This window comes from Pararge aegeria, chromosome 9 (genome assembly GCF_905163445.1).
Source record: "Pararge aegeria chromosome 9, ilParAegt1.1, whole genome shotgun sequence".
Lineage (NCBI taxonomy): Eukaryota > Metazoa > Arthropoda > Insecta > Lepidoptera > Nymphalidae > Pararge > Pararge aegeria.
In genome coordinates, this window is record NC_053188.1 from 6,156,228 (window position 1) to 6,166,978 (window position 10,751).

The following is a 10,751-nucleotide window of genomic DNA, read 5'->3' on the forward strand; positions in this document are numbered from 1 at the left end:
ATATAACTATGCTTTGAAAGCATCCATTATTCCCATATGCTGCATTCCTAATTTGATTACCTGAAGTCATCCATCTTTTTTCCTTCTTCTACTGAGCCCGGCCGGTTCCCGCATTTCGCACTTCTGATCGGTTGAACGTACCCTGCCTTATATGCCAACTAATTTATAATTATTAAACTAACCGCGAACTTCCAACCTCTGTTTTACCCCTTTAAGTAAATATTTTCTTAACTGGAATATATACTTTAAAAATGAAACTATTTTTAAAATACTAGTTTGCAGACTTAATGATTTAAAGAAATTTTCTTCCCCTTTTTTACCAATCTTAAGGACAGAATTTTCTCAGAAAGCTGATAACCTTAATGCCGATTTACATACATCGAATTTCATAAACATAGGACTTTTGAACAAACTTTTCCCTGTTTCTCCCCCTTCAAGATTATCTTTGAGTCAAAAGATGACGGTAATAAAAAATAAGGCAGACATACAGATAGACTCACAGACAGAGTTACTTTTGCATTTATAATATTTGTATGGATACGTAACAAACAAACCAAAAATGTAACATGTATACAAACAAACAGACGCACTTTCGCAAAACAAATAGCAGAGACTCGATCGCATGTTATTAGATTTTAAATATTTATTCAAGCAGATAGTAATAAAATTAAAAAAAAAAGGTTTAGCGGCATAGTAATACAGGCATCATTGTCGCAAAGCTGAGCAGGTCTCGACCTACTTCGGGCAGTTTTAATGTGTCATTGGGGCACGATGCACTATGTGAGTTCAATTTCAGTAGTTATCTTTATATAACCGCTATTTGATAACCCAGTTTCAGATTTCTTATAAAAAGAATTAAGAAACTCATACGAGTGACTTCATCGGGTTTTTGGGTTTCACAAGAATCTCGTGCGTTTTTGTTCCCGGACTAAAAAGAAGCAATGGTTAGGTATGTTGATCCCTAGGCAACAGCTTTCAGGTTTTTATGCCACACAAATATAACAGTGTTTTTATTAAGAAAAAACACAAAAGAAACACAAACTTTCGTCATCAACGCACAACATTCAACTCAATCTTGAACTCTTTAACGACAAAATAACCAGCTCAGTGCGATGCTTCTATACTATGAGCTTAACTAGAAACATGATATGTTTACAGCAGTTTATAATATTAAGAAACCCATGCGAGTGACTTCATCGGGTTTTTGGGTTTCACAAGAATCTCGTGCGTTTTTGTTCCCGGACTAAAAAGAAGCAATGGTTAGGTATGATGATGCCTAGGCAACAGCTTTCAGGTTTTTATGCCACACAAATATAACAGTGTTTTTGTTAAGAAAAAACACAAAAGAAACACACACTTTCGTCATCAACGCACAACATTCAACTCAATCTTGAACTCTTTAACGATAAAATAACCAGCTCAGTGAGATACTCTGAGCTGAAACTAGAAACATGATATGTTTACAGCAGTGTATAGTATTGTACCTATTGCTAAGTTTCGAATCTCTACATAACAGTCTACATTACTGTCTGCTTATCTGCTAATTCCTCCTTTACAACGCTGCGGATTTTGATGTGTTTATATGGTATGGTTTATAAATAAGAATTGAAAAAAGAAGTAAGTTTTCGTAAAGATATTTGTAAATAGAAAAAAATATATATTTTGCAACCAAGTCACCGTGAAATAAATGTACATGGCTTACGTATAGAAAACTTTAGCGGGTAATAATGTACTAGAGAATTATTTTATTTCTTCTAAAATCTTACAGAAAACCTCATGCCTTGCATGCCTCTTGCCTACCTTCTCTATCTACTACGGTCCGCAGTAGCCATATGTTTTGTTCAAACTTTAAATAAAAATAGCGTTATTGGCAATGCTATTTACTCTTATTGAGTACGAATCTCTGTATGTTAATGTTAACTATAATTTTCCTTTACAATAAAACAATCTGATAAATGCTTTAGAAGAAATTTTATACAGTGAAAAATAGTCGAGGTGCATAAAATATTTTTTTTCGTGAAATTGATATTCTATAAATATGATAAAGTGATATGCACCTAACTATTAAAATAACAAGAACAGATCGTGTGAGAAAGCTTTCAAAGAAATATTTCAACAAACAAATTATACATGATACTGCCAAACTTTGTTTAGCAACAATGTAATTTTATTTTCGCATCATAGCAGTGATGACCTAAAAGCCCCAGTTTTCTCCATTTACAAGATTTTTTTTTAAATTTTATGCAATTAAATGATATATAACTCATAATTAATTGTAAGATTATATTAATGGTTTTCATTTCAAAATTTAATGCAGCTACTCGCATGCAGTTGTTGCGCTACGTCGACATGCTTTTATTTCCCCGGGATAAAAAGTACCCTTTGTCATCCAGGATAAAAAGGGGACAAAAAGGCATATGGCTGTATGTTACAGCAAAAAAATATTATAATTAAATGGAATGATGTTTATAATATAGACATAATTAGCTAGGTGATGTTCATACCGTCAAAATATATGGTATTCTTGGTGTAAACTAGAGATAACTACTATTGGAAAGAAACCGCGGGACAGCAAGTTACTTATAACGAAGTTACATACGGTTATATACTGTTACATACGGTTATATTTTTTATATAGCTTTTTTATGGCACAGCTTGTCCGCTGGACTCCACACGCCTTTGAGAACATTATGGAGAAACTCAGGCATTCGTCACGATGTTTCCCTTCACCTTTGAAGGCACTAATTTTTTAATTGCTTAAAGCTCACACTACTTAGAAAAGATACAGCTGGGATTCGAACTCGGGCCTTGGTAAATGATTATTTGAGTCTGAAATCTTATTATTTCTGAAATAAATAAGGCCTATGTTACTTCTGTATTAAATAGTTGTACATTGGTATAAACCTAGATAGATACCTTAATACTGTTCTTCTCAATGTTAGATATACATATATTCCAATATCACGTTAAGGCACTCCAGAACCAGGTCAAGCCTTGTTCAGTAAGAATGGCAGTTCCGTTGCACAATCATTAAAATGCTTTATGTTTTTAACTCCCGGCAAAAAAGGAAGGGGTGTTGCCACCAAGCTGGTCTCGTGTATGTTCGTCTATGGATCACGAGTTCTGATCCCGGGTCAGCCCAAGAAACGTTGGTATTGTTTTTTCTAAAAAGAAGACTGTCAGTACCAGCCAATGCCTCCAGTGATCACAACATCCGCGGTTCCCGGTTATTTCACTAACATGAGATGATGACCATATACTGAAGTCGATTAGCTGCGTTGTTTTAAACACTAAAACCCTATATTCGTTAAGAGAAGAGACCTGCGTCTAGGATTTTAAACACTAGTTATAATATTACGCTACCTTGAAGCTGGTATGTTTATGAAGCCGAAGGTAGCCATAGGAACTTCTTTACTGTACTTCAGCAACATGCAGGGTCTGATGATAGAGCGGGATAACACCATTAGCCACTCTTCTATTAGCCATCAAGTTTTCAACGTCAATTTTGAAATTACAGAGTGAGACTCATAAACCACGTTAAAATGTAATAATTCTAATGGGATCCTAGAGAAGTCAAGGGAACTCTTCAAATATTACAGGCACTTATTGGATAGAAGCAGGCGTTACTTTGCATTTATAATTTCTTCAATCCTTATAATCCACACCAAACAGATCTACGGCAATGTACCCACTACGCACGTTTCTTTACAATTATTCATTGTAAAGTCAACATCTCCTGAGGATACTCCGGTTTCGGAGCGAAACGTGCGTAGAGGGTACACTGCCGAATATCTGTTTGGTGTGGATTATAAGGATTGAAGAAATTATAAATGCAAAGTAACGCTTGCTTCTATCCAATAAGTGCCTGTAATATTATGTATAAGGTTATGTATAAGGATAGAAGAGATTATAAAAATTACACCATACAGATTCTCCTGCTTTTCGCGGAGTAGGTATAGCAAATTAAGCTTAATTTTCATAATACAGGCACTTAAGCGATTTGTGTATTTTTATAGTTACTCGTGTGCACTGGGAAAGATCCATTCTATTTGTTGAACTAATGATAATCACAACAGGGAACCAACGGAAATACTTATTTAATTATATGTTATTCACAGGTCAAAGGTTAAGTACTAGGAGATTTCCTCAACGATTATAGTTCATGCATTGGGAAATACGGATAATAATAAATCCTTTGGAAAAGCTGATGAGTAGGTAGATGACATGAGGCTATTGTAACTTAAACAAATTTCCAACCAACAAACCATAAAGCGCTATTTTCTATTCTTCTGAGATTTTTTTAATATAAAAGTTTAAGTCGAAGATATTTAAGTGATTTCACACTGTTATAGGTTTGACTTACTGTACCCGCGACTCCGGACGGTCCGTGCGGTCAACTTATACAACGTGTAAATGAAAACCGAATTAATACTTCAGAGGATTTAGAGGTATATTATTTACTGTATCTGCGACTTGTTTGATCTGCTCTTAAGATACCTTTTCTATTATATATTATCTTCTTCAAGAATTGGGCTTTCAAATGCAAAAAAAAAAACTTTAATCTGAACGGTAAGTCTGAAATCGATTTTACATATAAGCAAGAAATAAATTGTTAACATAATAAATAAAATAGAAAACTATTAAAAGATACCTGTAATTTTTATCATACAAAGGTTTCACTTCAGAGCTTGCTGTTGCTCCGATGTAACAAACGTTTTAAAAACTTGGATATTATAAGTAGGACCAACTGCCGTACGTAAGATTTGTTATTCAGAAGCAAATAATGAACATAACAAAAACTTTAAAAAATGATTAATATAATATTATCTATTAATTAAAATATGCAATTATTCTAGATTAAAAAGATGATGTAGAAACTTCCTTGAATATTACCATATTATTCGCGTTGGAATAGATACTTTATAATATTTTTGGTATTTTCTACTAAGTGCTTCATAAGTTTAGCCTTCGCACACACTATCGAGCTAACATCGACTGGGTTTAAAATTCAAGTTTTTGATGTAATTAAAGGTTTGCTATTAAGCAAACCTGAAATACTATGTCATGTGTCAAAAAGTAAACCTAATAGTTTTGTTGGCGCGTGGACATGATTTAATTGCAGTAAACATGGTAGTAATAAATAATTCTAAATATGTTTGCTAAGTAATAGTATGAACTGAATTCACTACTGACAAATATTAATTCATTCATGAATAAACGTTCAGTATAAAGCTACCATTTTTAACTTTATTACTATCCACCCATTAACAGCCTACTACAGAGCAGATAATGTAAAAGTAGGTATGCCATCGACAACTACGCTTCCTTACAAAATTTTCCTCTACTGTTCAACAGTGTGCATATACAGCAAGAGATATTTAAATGCTTAAAGACGCAAATTACGTTTTACTCACCTCCTAACTACTTAAATATTTGGTTTAGAGGTCATCCCCTACAGTTGAAGAAGTGCGGTCGTTTTTTTTTGTCGTTTTTCAATAAATTGGTTGAGTTGGTATATTTAAAAATTGAATGTAGTTCAATAGGCCAAAACAAACCGAAGTCATTTTAGCATATAAAATTAAATAGCGCTATAAATAATAATTTAGCCTTGAGACATTGAATATTTACACAAATGGTTACTATAAATACAGACAGCATTATGCAAAGCCTTCATCTGTCTTCGTAGACCTCATAGACATAAGAAACGCCCTTGAGTACTTAAGGATCGTATACCAAAATGGCTATTATCACCTTAAGTATAATTTTTTCACATTTCTATTAACGGACCTACAACGGACTAAAGCGCACGAGTCTCCTCACAGAATTAAAAGGGTATGCCATGCTGGAGAACATAATAAATAACGCTCAGGCATGCAGCTTTCTTCACGATATTTTCCTTCACCGGTAAAGCAAATGATATTTAATTGTTTAAATTAAAAATGCACATTACTTCAAAAAGTTAGGGGTGCGTGCCTGGGCTCCAACTCGGAAAAAAGAAGAAGTGAAATCGAAGCTTTACCTACTAAACTGTTACTATTCGTATATAACTGGCATTAAAATGTAAATCTCAAATTAAAGTAAATTTTGCTTATACAGTCCTATTTTTTTTTATTAATAAAGAGATGGAAAATAGCAACTGCTGAGCTTCTACACGATAGAATCTACCTTCCGTACCGGTGGAATAATCCTTACAAACAAACAAACTTGACGTGCTTCAACAAAAAAAACCTATTTGAAATAAATTAATATTGAAAAGACAGACAAAATGGTAATACAAATTATTTATTATAAGTGTCTAAGAACTAAATACATAAATCAAGCGACAGACTCACACACCCATATATGTACACAGATATAGTTACTAATTGCCTAACATAGTATTGCATTGAAACTTTTAAAATTATGTAAATGATTGATATGTAGAAAATAGAAACACAGGATTTCACATTTTGGTATATAAATGTGGCTGGCGTACTAAATAGGATTTCAATAAGTTCAGTTTGTGATTAATTTGCCCCGAGTCAGCTAGGATATTCTGTCTTCCGATTACGTGACGTCATGAGCTCCACGTAACCTTATAAAAAGTTACAAAGGTACTCCAAGTTGATGTCAAAACAAATAAAAAATTAAATGCTTTCAAGACATGAGCTACATTTCTTTATCCCATTTGGCCTCAAACATATTTATGTAACACTTGTTCATGGAGTCAATTCTAATGAGCCCAAACATGAAATATCTGCTATAAATTGTTGAGGAGTTAGGTATCCCGCAGACTATTCGATTGTACAGCGATAGCTCAAGTTCACGACGATTTGGTAATACCAACGAAGTAACAGTGAGACGCTTTCGTTTAGAAGCTTCAATGCCACAAACAGACACACTGGTTTTTCAGTCGTTGTTTCAGTCGTTATAGCCCGACGTTTTTATTGGATGTTAAAAATGCATTAAAGTAGTAATACTTATTTATATAATCTACAGATGACATACTATGCAAATCGATAAATAACTTTGGAATTTTTATTTTTCAGGTAATATATAATTAAAATGTAGTCCATACTCCAGCCCACAAATCCGCACTGGACCAGCGTGGTGGACTACCCTGTAGTGGACCGGTAATAGGATGATATGATGATGATGATGATGGCAGTTGATACTTAATGTTTTTTTTAATTTTTGGTACCTAAGTAGCTTAATTTTAAATTACCTAGTAAATACACATTTACCGAACTTTTTCTTAAAATGCCGTAAGATTCCTTTGTTCTCGCACCCTCAGGTTTTGTAACCCCCAACGTTAAAATATATGAATTTCAAAGCTTTGTTTGTGTGTGTTTCTGTTATGGTTATCTAGTTGCGTAAAGTAGTAAAAAGTAAAAAGTTTATTCTAAGCGTAAGCTAATAAAAATATCGTATGAAATAAAATGGGTATTAATTGCTCTAGGTAGAAAGCTAACTTAGAACTTTAAGTGACACCGTGGTGATATCAAGCGGCTAAGTTTGCCTCTATCATCCAACAATAGAGAAAATAATGTATGTTATATTATTTTAGGAAAAACACATTGTGGAGACGTGGTACGTTTTTAACCCGACTACTTGATTAACGTAGTTTCAAAGCATTATTTTTTATAATAATACTAGCTCATACCCGCGACTTCGTTCGCGTTGATTAAGTTTTTTTAATTCTCGCGGAAACTCTCTTCTTTCCCGGGATAAAAGGTAGCCTATGTTCTTTTCCATGACAAAGGCTACATGCATGCCAAATTTCATTCAAATCCGTTCAGCCGTTTTTGCTTCATTGAGTAACATACATCAACACTTTCACATTTATAATACTAGATAGGCCCTGCGGCTTCGCCGACATTTTTACGATAATTTTTTTATCTTTCGTAAAAAATATACGTATTTTTTTAATAAAAAGTATCCTATGTTACTTCTGATACCTCCAAAAATACGTGTCCAAAGTTTCATTTAAGTAATTTTTGCGCGAAAGCGTAACAAACAAACTTACACTCACATTTATAATATAAGGAAGGATTATTTCAGCGGAATTATCTGTTGTAGTAGTACCTAGTATTAGATATAAGATAGTATCTTAAAATGGTACGATAAAACGTCATTAAAAGCTTTAATATAGCGTGCGCTTTAAATGTTATTTTCCTTCTATACATTGCTGTTAAATTTGGAAAAAAACATATTTTTTTAGAGTATACCATGTTCAGCCATGAAAAATTATATTGCCGAGTTGTTGCTTACATTTTTGTATCAACTTAGATAATTTGTGACTTTCGACCCGTTGCTATGCAAAAACAAAATGCTATGCTATTTTAACAGTAAGATGATCGTAGATATTGCAGATCGAAATATGAAATATTGTACTTGAAGATTTAAACCTAGTCATAGTTATGTACCTAAGTGTCCTTGTAAAACTATTGAAATTTATACTTTTAACATCGAGTAGTTATGTCTTTCATCACATAAGATGAAGGCAATGTTGTATTTGAATAGATAAATACAATACAGCAAAATCATATTACAGTCCGTGCTATTATTTTAAACATATTCGTATCCCACTGCTGGGAATGGGCAAAGGCTTCCTCTCTCACAGAAAAGCATAACCAAGACGGACGGCTTAACGTGCTCTTCCAGGCAAGGTATAGAACAATGCCAGTATCTTAACTTTCACCTGGTACTGAGAATTTCTTAAAATACACCAAAAAATAAGACAGGTCCGATCCGGAAATAAATTCAGATCCTTGTGATCGCAGACACACACTAACCACTAGACCTAAGCGGCATTCCATTCAACCAGGGAGTTGTTAGAATAATGTATCAATATCGCTTCCACTCTATTTTAAGGAACAAAATTGAGCAAAATTTACCCAAACATCACTTGGAGATGTAAAAAGATAACTTTAAAACTTAGTATGTACACATCAAGATGTTAATTTAGTTACTTGCAAATGTACTTAATTTGTTGCAATTTTATTTAACAAATGCATGTTACACCCGCTGAATATGATTCTGTCGCTAAGACATGATAGATTTAATAAAAATTAATTGATAGAAATGTAAACACATAAAAGCTACCTTTTATAACCGTTTATTAGACACCTTGCAAGAACTACCTTGTTTAGATTTTTTTAAGTATTTATTTAATACAAAAAAGTATTATATTTTCGCCTAATTAATATACAAATAAATATCAACATATATAAACCGTACTGAAAACCTTTTTATGAAAGCCAAAATAGGTAATATTGATGAAAACTTATTATTTTAATTATATCACATTATCCACTTTTTTAATAGAACATAGTAGACTGTCTACTCCACACTATGATATAGTGATAATGGTGATGATGGTAACAATTATTGCCTTTAGTGTTACGAAGGTTTGTAGGTACGCAAGTTTGTAGAAGAGTAGCGTAGCACGTAACAGTCACACGATCTACGCACTTTGCAATATTTTATTAAGCCCCGTTAATTACACCAATAAGAAAAAAAGAGTTATTATTTTTTGCAAAAAACAGTGCTATTGATTCATACAGAGGCGTCCATAACTTATAACATACAAATACGTATCCATAGAATTCTCCTGAATTGAAGGAAAATGACTAATGCTTATTATTATCTTAGCTTTAGCGTATTTGTTTATTACATACGTCCTACATGCAACACAAGTCTTTAATAGATTATGAAATAAAAGTCTATGTAGAAGGTATGCGCGCACTGTAGTGTTTGATGTTTGTGAAAATTTGTGTCGTGAAAAACTTGTACATATAGTACAAGGTACAGTAAGTATGTTTCGCTCTATAAGAATTCAAGAATTTATAATTGACAGCGAATAATAATTATGGGCTGTCTGAATTTACATTTATTTTACAGTTATATCTTTGATTAAAAACAACACAGAACTGAGAAGGTTTTAATTATTTTACGTGTTTTTGTACTTCTAATTTATATTTTCCTGTCATGCCAGGGGAAATGAAAAAGAAGGCTATGATTCTATTGTTTTTGTACGTAGCAATATGAAACATTTTGGGCAATAAAAATTAATATTATTTTTTATAGATGTTGAGGAAAGTTTTATAGGCTTAGCTTGACGGGTGAGTCACTAGTTTTTCTGCGTGAATTCGAACGTACCTATAAAATAACGGTGTGCGGAGTGCGCGTACGGCTGAAGTGCGAGGTTGCGCTAGGGCGCTCAGGATCGGCGGCGGGCGGTGCACAAACACTCACATTCAAATATTCGTCTAACCTTGATGCGAATCGGCGCACTCCGGGTTCCATCCGACGACGGTCGTCAATACAGACGGGTGGAAGGGCTCGCTCGAGGAGAGGCGCGAGCGGCACCGGTAGCGAGGCTCGGTATAGCGCTAGGAAGTCGAGCGGCGCGGGCGTCGGGCCGGACGGCAGGCGCATCGGCGCGCCGCCACCGGCGTGTGGTCGCAAGGCTGCGGCGCGGCGGCCGCGCTACATGTCACGGTGCGGCGAGCGCGCTCTTCGCGCCGTGGTCACCGACTCACAGTGGCGTCGCCGTCCTACTGTCTGCCCGTCGGCCGGGACGGCGGCGCGCGTTGCACCGCCCCGCTGCACTCCGCCTGCCCCCCTGCCCCGGCCGCGGCCCGCGCCCCACACCCGCGCGCCGCACCACCACCGTGCATCACCCGCTCCGCCCCGAAGAATTTTCCGCATCGGGTGGGAAAAATCGATTGTGCAGCGAGCCCCGAATAATTTCGGCAAGACGCACGGCG

The 10,751-nt window shown here is 35.0% G+C and overlaps 1 protein-coding gene across 3 annotated transcripts in view; it reads right to left on the minus strand.

The window, feature by feature from the left end:
* Positions 1–10,522, minus strand: part of LOC120626561 (zinc finger protein 768-like) — a 78,589-nt gene extending 68,067 nt beyond the window's left edge. The window contains exon 1 of one of the 3 annotated variants that reach the window (XM_039894112.1): positions 10,141–10,522. The gene's annotated coding sequence lies outside the window, so the exon portion shown is untranslated. The remainder of the gene's footprint in view (positions 1–10,140) is intronic. The other 2 variants (XM_039894113.1, XM_039894114.1) reach the window with 2 other exon arrangements.
* Between the last annotated feature and the right edge of the window lie 229 nt (positions 10,523–10,751).